The sequence below is a fragment of the Saccostrea echinata genome, unplaced genomic scaffold (genome assembly GCF_033153115.1).
Source record: "Saccostrea echinata isolate AGI-Se365-2 ecotype Australia unplaced genomic scaffold, CSIRO_AGI_Sech_v1 ptg000047l, whole genome shotgun sequence".
NCBI lineage: Eukaryota > Metazoa > Mollusca > Bivalvia > Ostreida > Ostreidae > Saccostrea > Saccostrea echinata.
The window spans coordinates 14,158,503-14,169,956 of NW_026889796.1; the positions used below are offsets into that span (position 1 = coordinate 14,158,503).

Here is an 11,454-nt window from a genome sequence, read left to right on the forward strand (position 1 = left end):
TATTGTTACATAAGAAAGGGAAGTTGACGATTGAAAAGTTGAAGTCATCACGTTTATCATAAAGCTTTGTTGTTAGGTTACCATTAACGTCTTTTTCTAGTAAAATATCTTAATATGAAACAGATGTGTCAGAATCTGTAGTATCTTTTATTTCAAGCTCACTGGGATATTTCGAGTCGACATATGAATTAAAGTAACTATTGTTAATTGATAATTCGTCGTCGATATATCGAAATGTCGAGTTGAAAGCCGCAGCAAGAGATTTTCTTCTTCTCATGTAGAAGTTTTTGAATAAATTCTGTTTTATATGAATACAAAAATAGGTCTGCTAATAAGGGGGCGCAATAGGTTCCAATGGGAATTCCAACAGATAGTTCGAAGACCTGATCTCCAAAATCTACATAGATATTGTCAATCAGAAACTCAAGCATCTTTTTCATATCAACTTCATTGTACTTGTGTGTAAAATCAGAGTGCTTTTTAACAAAATAATTCTGTAAATGACCAATGACAAGGTAAGTATATTTACGAGTTCCATTTTTATTGCAAAGGCAGCTGTCTATGATGTCAAAAAGCCTGGACTTCAATTTATCGTGGGGAATGGTTGTATAAAGTGTTGAAAAGTCGTATGTTTTGATGCTATTTATATTAGTAATATTTTGTGATTTCAAATTTTCCAAAAGTTCTTTTGAGTTTTTAAATATCCACATCTGATTTACACCACTTCTCAAATATACTGTTGTACAGTACCCCTGAAGTTATAGTAAATATTTTAGTGAGGAGTAAAGATGTGTTTGTATAAATTCGAAAGAACGAAGAGAAGGAAGAAAGTCTAATGTATAGAGCAAAAACAATATGTGGCAAACCTTAAATAGGGAGAAAAAAACATGTCAGTCTTGAAGGAATAATGAGCTATGATTATTCCCGTGATAAAAGTGAGTGATCTTGCAGAATGACAAAGATAAGATATCGATAACCTCGATCCTCAAAATACGAACTTGATATTTAAGTACATTCAGAATGGCAAAGATTTTGTTTCTCTTGCTTTTGGCCAATATTTTAGGTATGTTGTTTATATTTTTAATTGTTAAATCATTTCAGAATCAATTAACCTATCTGAAAAATCAAAAGGACGAGATTCTGAAACATGCTCTAGTACGGTATATATTTAACCCCCCCCCCCCCCCAGTCAGGTCAAAATAAATGACATCCTAATTAATGGACATTGCTGATTGTATTGAGAACTTCTGAACATATTTCGCTAGAAATGTAAAAGAAATTGTTCACTCTTTTATCTTATAAGTTTCTTAAGTATACGGTGGCGCTGTATCCGTTGTATTTCATTTGAGTGTAAGCCAAATATTACCATTATTGCTGTTTCAATATTTTACTGTTTACAGTGAATTAATATTTTCATGCTTTGTAGCTTAATCAAATAGCCTTTTAGTTGTCTGTTTTTTAGTTCCATACGTCCATTTCTCATTGACAACTTTTCTTCCTTTTTTTCAATTATAAGCTCTTCGAAAGATCTCATTAGTAAGGTGTCCGTTGTTCATCTATCTCTCTAGCTGCCCGTCTCTCTGTAAACAACTTCTCAAATCCCTATTTCTTCTACAGTTATGGTCCAATTTCAATATGACTTTGTACACAAGTAGGTTATACTAAGTCTTATAATTCTATGCATCGAATTTTGATTTGGACAAACGATACTGCCATTGTTACTTTTAATAAAAATTTCTTTGATATCCTTTCAAAATGCTCCTCCTCCTGATTCCAGTGAGACTTTAAACACTAGTAAACTATTCTAAGATACATTTTTCTAAATACATGTATCAGATTTTGATTTTGACTAGCGGTTTTGCCTTAGTAGCCAAAATAGAAATTTCTTTGATATTCTTTCAAAATGCCACTCTTCCTACAATTTTGGTTTGATTACAATAACACTTGGAACAGTAGACTTTTCCGAAATACATCATTCTATATATCGGTTTTTGCTTTCGAAAAACGGTTTGTCATAGTTAATATAAATAGAAATGAAACGGAAGTTGACTTTACAAAGATACATAATTCTACATATCGGTTTCTGAGTTGACATAGGGTGTTACCATGGAAACTAAAAATTGAAAATTCTGTAAAATTCTTTCAAAACGCTACTCCTCCTACAATTTTGGTCCGATGAAAATAAGACTTGGATCACAGATATGACTTTACTGACATACAATATCCTACATGTCTGCTTCTGATTTGACACCGGGTGCTGCTTTGGTTACTTAAAATAGAAATGTCTGTGAAATACTTTCAAAACGCTAATCCTTCTATTGTTTTGGTCCGATTTGTATCATAAATAAACTTTACAAAGACACATATTTCTGTAAATCAGTTATTGATTTCCATAAACTGTGTTTCCATAGTTACTTAATATAGAAAATTCTGAACAATTTTTTGAAATGCTAGCCCTCCTAGAGTTTAAATTTGATTTGAATGAGACTTGGTATTCACGTAGGCTATACTTAGTTTAATTATTCTTTTAATTTTTTTAAAGACCCAATTTTTTTACCGTACGGTTACCTGAGGAGGGGGAGTGGTCTTGGTAGTACTGATGTTATTTACCTGGAGAGCCCCAATACTCAAGATGTCAAAAATCCCTATACACGCTGCATTACACAGGAAGTCCGGCTTTTGATAATCAGGGTCAACATTACGCGTTTTGTGCATAATTTTGAGTTAAAATATTTAAAGAAATTATGTACTGAAATATAAAATTTGTAGACTTAGAGTTTTTGTCGATATCTTTTGAAGAAAAAAAATGAAAAAGACATATCTTTTTTTAAAATCGTAAAATTAAAAAAATAAACGCGTGAAAACTATAAAGCAATCATATCAATATTTTAATCGCCAATAAAAAGAAATTATTATAAAATATTAAGTGTGAATATTGAAATAGAAGATTCCACTTATTGTGTGGACATTTACCACGATCGGAATATTATTTACTTTTCTGGCGAACAATGGTGTCCAAATATTCGCCATTTCCGAAGGTCCGTGTACTTATGCCCTGTTTACGGGTTTGGATATAAGAAGAATCTTTCGTAATTCATGTCGTTAGATACAAGATACTTTATTTATATTAGTATAAATATCTTTTCTTATTTAATCCATTGCATTTTGTTATAATTTTCAAATGGTGGGGGAGGTGGTCGATCGCGATTGTTTCCAATTACGGCGAATTGAATTTCTGTGTACCCGAGTCCAAGGTCGACAAGGGCATTACTTGTACGTACATTCTTAAAATCAAGGCACATGTTGAATAAGGGGCTTCGAAGAATTATCGGTCTGTGCTGCTAAAGAAACTTTTTCTCTCTCCGAATCTCAGTTATTAAAGGAAGAGATGGCTTGAATATCCGCTAATTTTTCTTCTATAGTTCTCTTGGACGTCATATCGCTAACAAGTACAAAATAGCAGTGAAAATAGAAAAAAAAATCACGAAGTCACTGTTTTAATTGTCTACTCTCAATTATTTTTAAAAAATAAAATTATCAACCAATATAACAGCGATAAGATTTTTTTTAACCAGAGTGTATACATAGCGACCTTTCACGCGGTACATTAAAGTGTTTGACGCATGACGAAGTAATTGTTTTCAAGACATGCAAACTCAGATTATCAGGTTGCCGACGTAGCTGGCCCGTCAATCAAATCAGAAGCTATTGTTTTTTTTAATGATTGACAGGCGGTATACCATTGATCTCGAATTAGGTAGATTTTGGGGGCGTTAACATAAAATTGGGTGTTTAAGAATGGATATTGCATGTGTTGCTATAAATAGAATTATCTTTGAAATTCTTTCAAAACATTAATCCTTCTACAATTTTGGTCGTATTTCAAATAGCCTTGTTACACAAGTAGAATATACTAAGATATATTTCCTTTTATTAAATGTGCACAGCAGAAGAGCTACAGTGTCGCCAGAGACTTCTGGTTTTAAAAATTCCTTACGAGCCGTCTTGGACTTCAAAGGAAGACTAATATCAAAATATTTTTAGAGGTTTATAATTCAACATGAGAAGGAAAATCATCATTTATTTAATCTCTTTAATCTCTGAAATTCATTTTTAAGAAATAAAACGTTGACGATGGGAAATTTTAGATTACCATTTGGTTTTGTTCTTTACGGGGCTTTCACCTTAGAAATCGGTTTCAATTTTTAATTTAAACAAGAGGCCCAAGGGCCTTAACGGTCACCTGAGTATAATACAACAATTTAGAGGATCCATAGAGTATAAAATGAACTGAAAGGTGAAGCTTTGTTGCCCAAAAGCAAGAAAAATAGGGTGATCAGGATCAACAAAATAATTAATCTAGTGTTCATTAACAGTACATAAATTTAGGTTCTAATTATATAATCTGTTCCCCATTTATCACTCTCACCAGACAGTATATAAACAAACTTATAATCAGGGCTTCTGTACTCTTTTAATTCCTTGTTGAAATCTCTTACATTGGCCTCTCTTGGTCTTTGATGAACATTTAATAAGACAAGTTATTTTTGTCTCATTTTTATTTATCTGTTACTTACAAGTCTACCTGATCATTAAAACTATGAAAGTTCTTTTTGTATTATACAATAAAAATTCTTGCATAATTCTCTTTTTCTATTAACCTTTCAAGTACATTATTTACAGTGATTAATTATCACAAGTAAATGGCAAAGGGGAATAACTCCTCTCAGTAGAATACAAATTAATAGAGCCCTGGCTTGGACCAGAACACTTGATCAAATGGTTCTGATGTTCAAAAATCTGGTAAAAAAAACCCTTCCTTATTAAAACTTTTACTCTTTTTGCCTCTGATATGCCTAGGTGAAGAGAAGATTTTTAAAGCATTAATGCATTTTCACTATATAATAATTAGAGCCCTGCCCTAATATTAGAACCCCTGACCCTGGGGCTATGAATTTCACAATTTTGGTAGAGTCACCCTTGCTTATCATAGCTATGTACTTAATTTGTTTCAATAATACCCAGGAGAAGAAGATTTTCAAAGAAATAATGCACTTTCATTATATGATCTATATAGCCCCGCTTTAGCATTAGAACTCCTGACCCTGGGGCTATGAATTTCACAATTTTGGTAGAGTCACTCTTGCTTATCATAACTATGTATTCAATTTGTTTAAATAATACCCAGGAGTAGAGAAGAAGATTTTCAAAGAAATAATACACTTTCAGTATATGATCTATATAGCCCCGCCCTAGCACCAGGACCCCTGACCCTGGGGCTATGAATTTCACAATTTTGGTAGAGTCACTCTTGTTTATCATTACTATGTATTTAATTGTTTCAATAATACCCAGGAGTAGAGAAGAAGTTTTTCAAAGAAATAATGCACTTTCACTATATGATCTATATAGCCCCGCCCTAGCATCAGAACTCCTGACCCTGGGGCTATGAATTTCACAATTTTGGTAGAGTCACTCTTGCTTATTATAACTATGTATTCAATTTGTTTCAATTGTACCCAGGAGTAGAGAAGAAGATTTTCAAAGAAATAATGCACTTTCATTATATGATCTATATAGCCCCGCTCTAGCACCAGAACCCCTGACCCTGGGGCCGTGAATTTCACAATTTTGGTAGAGTCACTCTTGCTTATCATAACTATGTCTTCAATTTGTATCAATAATACCCAGGAGTAGAGAAGAAGATTTTTTAAGAAATAATACACTTTCATTATATGATCTATATAGCCCCGCCCTAGCACCAGAACCCCTGACCCTGGGGCTATGAATTTCACAATTTTGGTAGAGTCACTCTTGCTTATCATAACTATGTATTCAATTTGTTTCAATAATACCCAGGAGTAGAGAAAAAGATTTTCAAAGAAATAATGCACTTTCACTATATGATCTATATAGCCCCTCCCTAGCACCAGAACCCCTGACCCTGGGGCCATGAATTTCACAATTTTGGTAGAGGGCTCAATGCTTATTACAATCATGCCAACAGTTTGACTGCTTGATGTCCAGGAGTAAAGAAGAAGATTTTTAAAGATTGCATTAATTTTGATGGTTTTGGCCCCACCCCTCAGGCCCCAGGGGGGCAGGGGCCACGAATTTTACAATTTTTGTTCCCCTTCACCCATAGATGCTATATGCCAAAATTGGTTGAAATTGGTTTGCTGGTTCCAGAGAAGAAGCTGAAAATGTTCAAAAGTTTACGACCGACGGACGACGGACGACACACGACGACGGACGAAAAGAGATAGCAATAGGTCACCTGAGTGACTCAGGTGACCTAAAAACCGTTAAATATATGCAAATGTTGAGTATTGCTTTCTTCTTTAGTGTTAAAATGATAGGTTACATCTGTCTTTGAAAAATATTTCATTTTTAAATCAAATAAGTAAAATATCAATTAAAATCCACATTTTATGTGTACGCCCTAATATGTCATTTACTTTGCTATCAGAAAAAGAAAGAAAAAATAAATATTTAGCAAATTCAACAGAAAAAGTGGATAATTATTTGAAAGAAATCATTGGTGAAGAAAATTTAGCACGTTAGCAATGTATTCATAATTTACTTGAGGTATCTATCTTAGCATGAAAGAAATGTGTTCTTACGAAAGTATGAGCAAAATTATTAGGAAAGATATCAACTCATAACAATAGATCTCTCAAAAAGTGATCATGTGGTATTACTCCTACGGAGAAATAAATGTCACAAGTCACAAGTAATTTTACTCTATATCATGTCATCACAAATCAGGTATTAAATCTAAAGCATAATATATATGCCTGCATATGATTAGTACATGTACAGTACCGACCAGACACAACCTAACAGAAAGCGAACCCAGAGCGCACCCCGGGTTCGCTCTCTGGGTTCGCTTCGGGTTCGCTTGGGGTCCGCTAGTGCTGACCCCGAGCGAACCCGGAGCGCACCCGTAGCGAACCCGCAGCGAACCCAGAGCGGACCCAGAGCGAACGCTGAAAGCGAACCCCAAATTCAGTAGCGGTCCCAGAAAGCGAACGCGCGTTCGGTGTTGCGTAACAGAGCTGTCAATCAGGATTAGCGATTAAATCATCAGCGCGTCCACCAATCAACATGCCGAACAGGTCTGTCAATCAGGATAAGTGATAAAATGCGTTGACCATCAGCGCATCGAACAGACAACATGCCAGTTTGTAATCTAAACATTGTACAAGCAAAGCGTGTGAATGTACAATGTAAAAATATTATTAATATGATTTTTAAACATGATTTTACATTTATATATTTTAATTCTCCAGACAAAATGCAATATTTACACATCTATTTTCATTATTTTTTATCTTTAAAATCTATTAATACCTTATATATTTTATTATCCAGGTAGCATGTTACATGTATCGTTACACATTTATTTTCTTTATATTTTTAAAATCCATTAATATACATGTATAAATATACATTGCATAAATTTATCAGACAATAAGTACTTTAATTCATAATAGAAAAAAGAAGATAATAATGGTTATAACAATTGTTACTAAAAAAAAAAAAAGAATTAAAAAAAACTGGTCTTCGATAAATTATAGAATTTTATTATTTCAAGATACAGTATAAGAATATGTACGTGCTTTAATTTAATTATTTTTTATTTATTATTTCAATTTACATGCACGTTTTAATTTATCCAGATCAACATCGAAATTATCGATCTTAATAATTGATCATAAAAAAAAAATAAAAATAAATGTACATTGTACAGTATAAATGTGCATTATGTCAATACGTAAATTGGAGAATAAAATCTCATTTTTTAACTACTGTGATATTTTTTAATTAATCTTTTACCAAAATTTAGTAAATAGCTTGATTTAAATACATGTATATGTATATAGGGAAAGATTATTTTGTCAATTCTAATTATCCTACATGTAGACCTTACATTGTATGTTTTTGAATTTTTGTAACTACTTGCAAGTCAAAAAAAAAAAAACAAACAAACAAACAAGCAAACAAAAACGCAAAAATGCTTATCATTTTCCTTCGCGTCCATATATATATATATATATATATATATATATATATATATATATATATATATATATATATATATATATATATATATATATATATATATATATATATATATATATATACAGGTTTACATGTTCACGAACCTCTTACATGTACAACATGTAATTTTCGAAAGACTTTATATGGATATAAAAAAAAAATACTTGACGTGTACGTTTTGTACTTGTGCATGAAAAGTACACGTAATTCCAACATTTGTAAATTGAACTTGCAATGATACCTTAATACGAAACGTACATATATTTTTTTCATTACATAGGTATCTGTATTTTAACTTTGAAATTGTCATAATTATTTAATTTTACATGTAACACTTTAATAATTATAGTTTCAAAGTGAAGCCAAGGTCATCAAGTGTCGGTAATCATCCACCTGTTTCGAATATATTGCGGGTGCTAAGAGCAATTGCGGTGGGGTTTTTTTAATTGACACTTGCTAGCTGGATGTATACTGTCTCCATGGTCACGGTATACCTGAGTATATTTTCCCCCTACATTCGATGCCCCTTAAGTTACATGTACCTCGTCTGGGCACGTTATCAATGAGAAATTCAATTATTATTCTTATTTTTTTTTAATTTGGAAACGTCATAGTTCTTTAGTACGTTGCATGTAATTTGCTGCCACCTTAATGCTGAAAATCAGTAAAACAGGTTTACGAGAGAGAGAGAGAGAGAGAGAGAGAGAGAGAGAGAGCACTGTATATTATTTGAAATTAAAATCGCTACAACCGGCCTATAGAAAACAATTCGAGTACGGAGAGGGGTGGGGGGGGGGGGGGCTCATCGAAATAAAACAATAAAAAAAAATCGGGCGTTATTATCTTAATTTCATCTACTTAATCATGCGAGTTTACAGTTATTGAATTCTTATTTTGTTTGTTTTCTTTTTGTTTTTATTTATTTTTAAACATTTAGAATTTTGTTTGTTAACTTGCCGCTCCAGTATGTACATGTATGTAGTGGGGCGGGGGGAGGGGGGATCATGAACCAGTAAGGAACACAAACTATTCAAATGATCATTTACATATATTTGAAAACAACTTTAAAAAATAATATATTCTTATCAGTGGACCAGTTATTAGTTCTTGTTTGTTTGTTTGTTTTGTTTTTTCGATTGTTGTTTTTTTTTAATAAGTCTTCCGTTAAACTCGCCTTATAAAAATGATTTATAGCATGGAAGTGAATTATAAATGATCTGTAAAACGAAACTCAATAAAAATTAAAATAATTTTTTACACTGTATGAGAATTTTTAGTGATTATCACGACCTACATATACATGTAATGGACGACAACCTAGCTTAAATGTAAAGTGCTAAATATGAAAACTTACCATTTTACGTGTACAGTATGTCTCAGCTATTTCAAAGATAAGATCATAATTCAGTTGTTTGTCTTTCAAACATTTAAATTACGATTTAGCAATTGCAATTACAATTGGAAGTTCCAACTTATTTTGAAACGCATGAATAATGGAAACAAATGAATTTGAAAGCTTTTTTTATTAAGATACTCTTATCAATTTCACTTCATCCGATACATCGAAAATAAATTTAACACCTTTTCTTCTTTTTCTTTCGAGATATACTTAGCTTGTAAGTTAAGAGAAATAAAAGTGATAATTCTACGTCGAATGTACGGTGAAATTCTTGAAAATTTATCAACGTTCTCCATATTGTCACTTACATGTACATGTTTCGATCGCCACAAAAACAGTAATGATCGATTTCACTACTGTATTTGGAATATACAAGGGGCGGGGCTTACTGGCGGTAAGATTAAAGCGGGGTCCGCTTCACGCATGAGTGCGTAAAGCGAACCCGGAAAGCGAACGCCGGGTTCACTCTAGCGGACCCAGAGCTGACCCCGAGCGAACGCAGAGCGAACCCGAAGCGCACCTAGAGCGGTCCCAAATTTTCTGAAAGCGGACCCGCAGCGGACCCCGAGCGAACCCAGGAAGCGAACCCGGGGTGTGCTTTGGATTCGCTCTGGTGTTAGGTTGTGTCCGGTCGGTACTGTATATAGATGGATCATCTCCAATAACAGATCATTTTGAGTTATCATCAGATTAAAATGTACCTTTTAATCATTTCTACACACTTATGTACAAATCTTAAATTACTCTTGATGTTTAGTTCGTTCTCTTCTTTCAGCACTATGCTATATGCAACTGATTACCCCAATGATGGCGTGTGGAATGAAGTGCCTTCAGGATAAAAACGCTACAAGAGTTCTGTACGACAGTGAAGAGGCCAAGGAATGCAGGGAATACTGTCTGCATCATGCGTGCGTTTTATTCAAAATAAAGAATCTATTAGTATTTTAATGATAAGAAATTTCCCGGTCTTCAGCTTATCTTTTGAAAATTTCTAAGAACAAAAAGCAGCCAAAATTTACGACTTTAAAATGTTATAAGAATACAAGCTTATTATTTCAAACCTTTCATGCAATATCATTTTCTTCTAGCTACGATTTCTTACACCAACTTGGGTAAAATTGCAGAGACGATGTTCGAATCGACAAACTTAATAATAAATCTTGAAAATTATTATTTATTGATTATTTTTTTCAAATGAACGTCGAAATTTTTCGTCTAATGAAAAGTGGTTTTTCATACATTTGATGCAAGTGTGGTTTTAATTTATATATAATTTCTAACCTGTGTAACATTCCCGAATTATCTTGGGAGATTTATAACCATTTTATACCAACAATATGTGATATATTGTAATCATGAGTCTTTTTCTGTCCTTTTGGAAGAGGAAGTTTAAAATAGGTCTAATTTGAAATTAAAATATTTCAGGGGAAAAAAGAATATTTAACCACAGGGCCTGAGATTTTAGCATTATATTCTTGTGAATGTTGAAAGCATGTCTTCTTACAAGGGAGAAATCATTGTTTGATGCAAAACAAATTTATATATGATGATGCAATAAAGTTATAATACAGATGTCATTCTCAAGTGATATTTTTGATTTTGAGGTTAGATTGTTAAGAAAATGAACTTTGAACTCAAAAAGGACTGTTTTTTTCCTTAACTTTTGGTCAAAGTTATTCAAAGATGCAGGAAAAAACGAAGGAAAAGTAGAAAGATTTCCGTAATTAAATCAACAAAATTTAAATGATTTAGAAAAGACTTATCGCAGAAAACGGAGCAGAACTGTAAATGGGCAGTGACTGTGTTCTTTAACTGACAGAGGGAATGTAACTACAATAACCACAGTCCCCAATGTTGATGTTTTCATGCTAAAGGACGTTAAGGTGTTGAGTGATAAAGAAATCAACAAATTTATTAGTTTTTTGTCGCTAGTCAAAAACGAATCGGAAAAAGAGCCAAAGACTATTGACCAAACTCCCCTTGCATTCCTT

The 11,454-nt window shown here is 32.9% G+C and overlaps 1 long non-coding RNA gene across 1 annotated transcript; it reads left to right on the top strand.

Annotated features, from left to right (window-relative positions):
• Nucleotides 1–998: 998 nt before the first annotated feature.
• On the top strand, nt 999–10,606 carry LOC133202731 (uncharacterized). Its single transcript, XR_009723286.1, has 3 exons — nt 999–1,063; nt 10,239–10,371; nt 10,552–10,606. It is a non-coding gene; the product is annotated as an uncharacterized LOC133202731 (long non-coding RNA).
• Nucleotides 10,607–11,454: the final 848 nt, after the last annotated feature.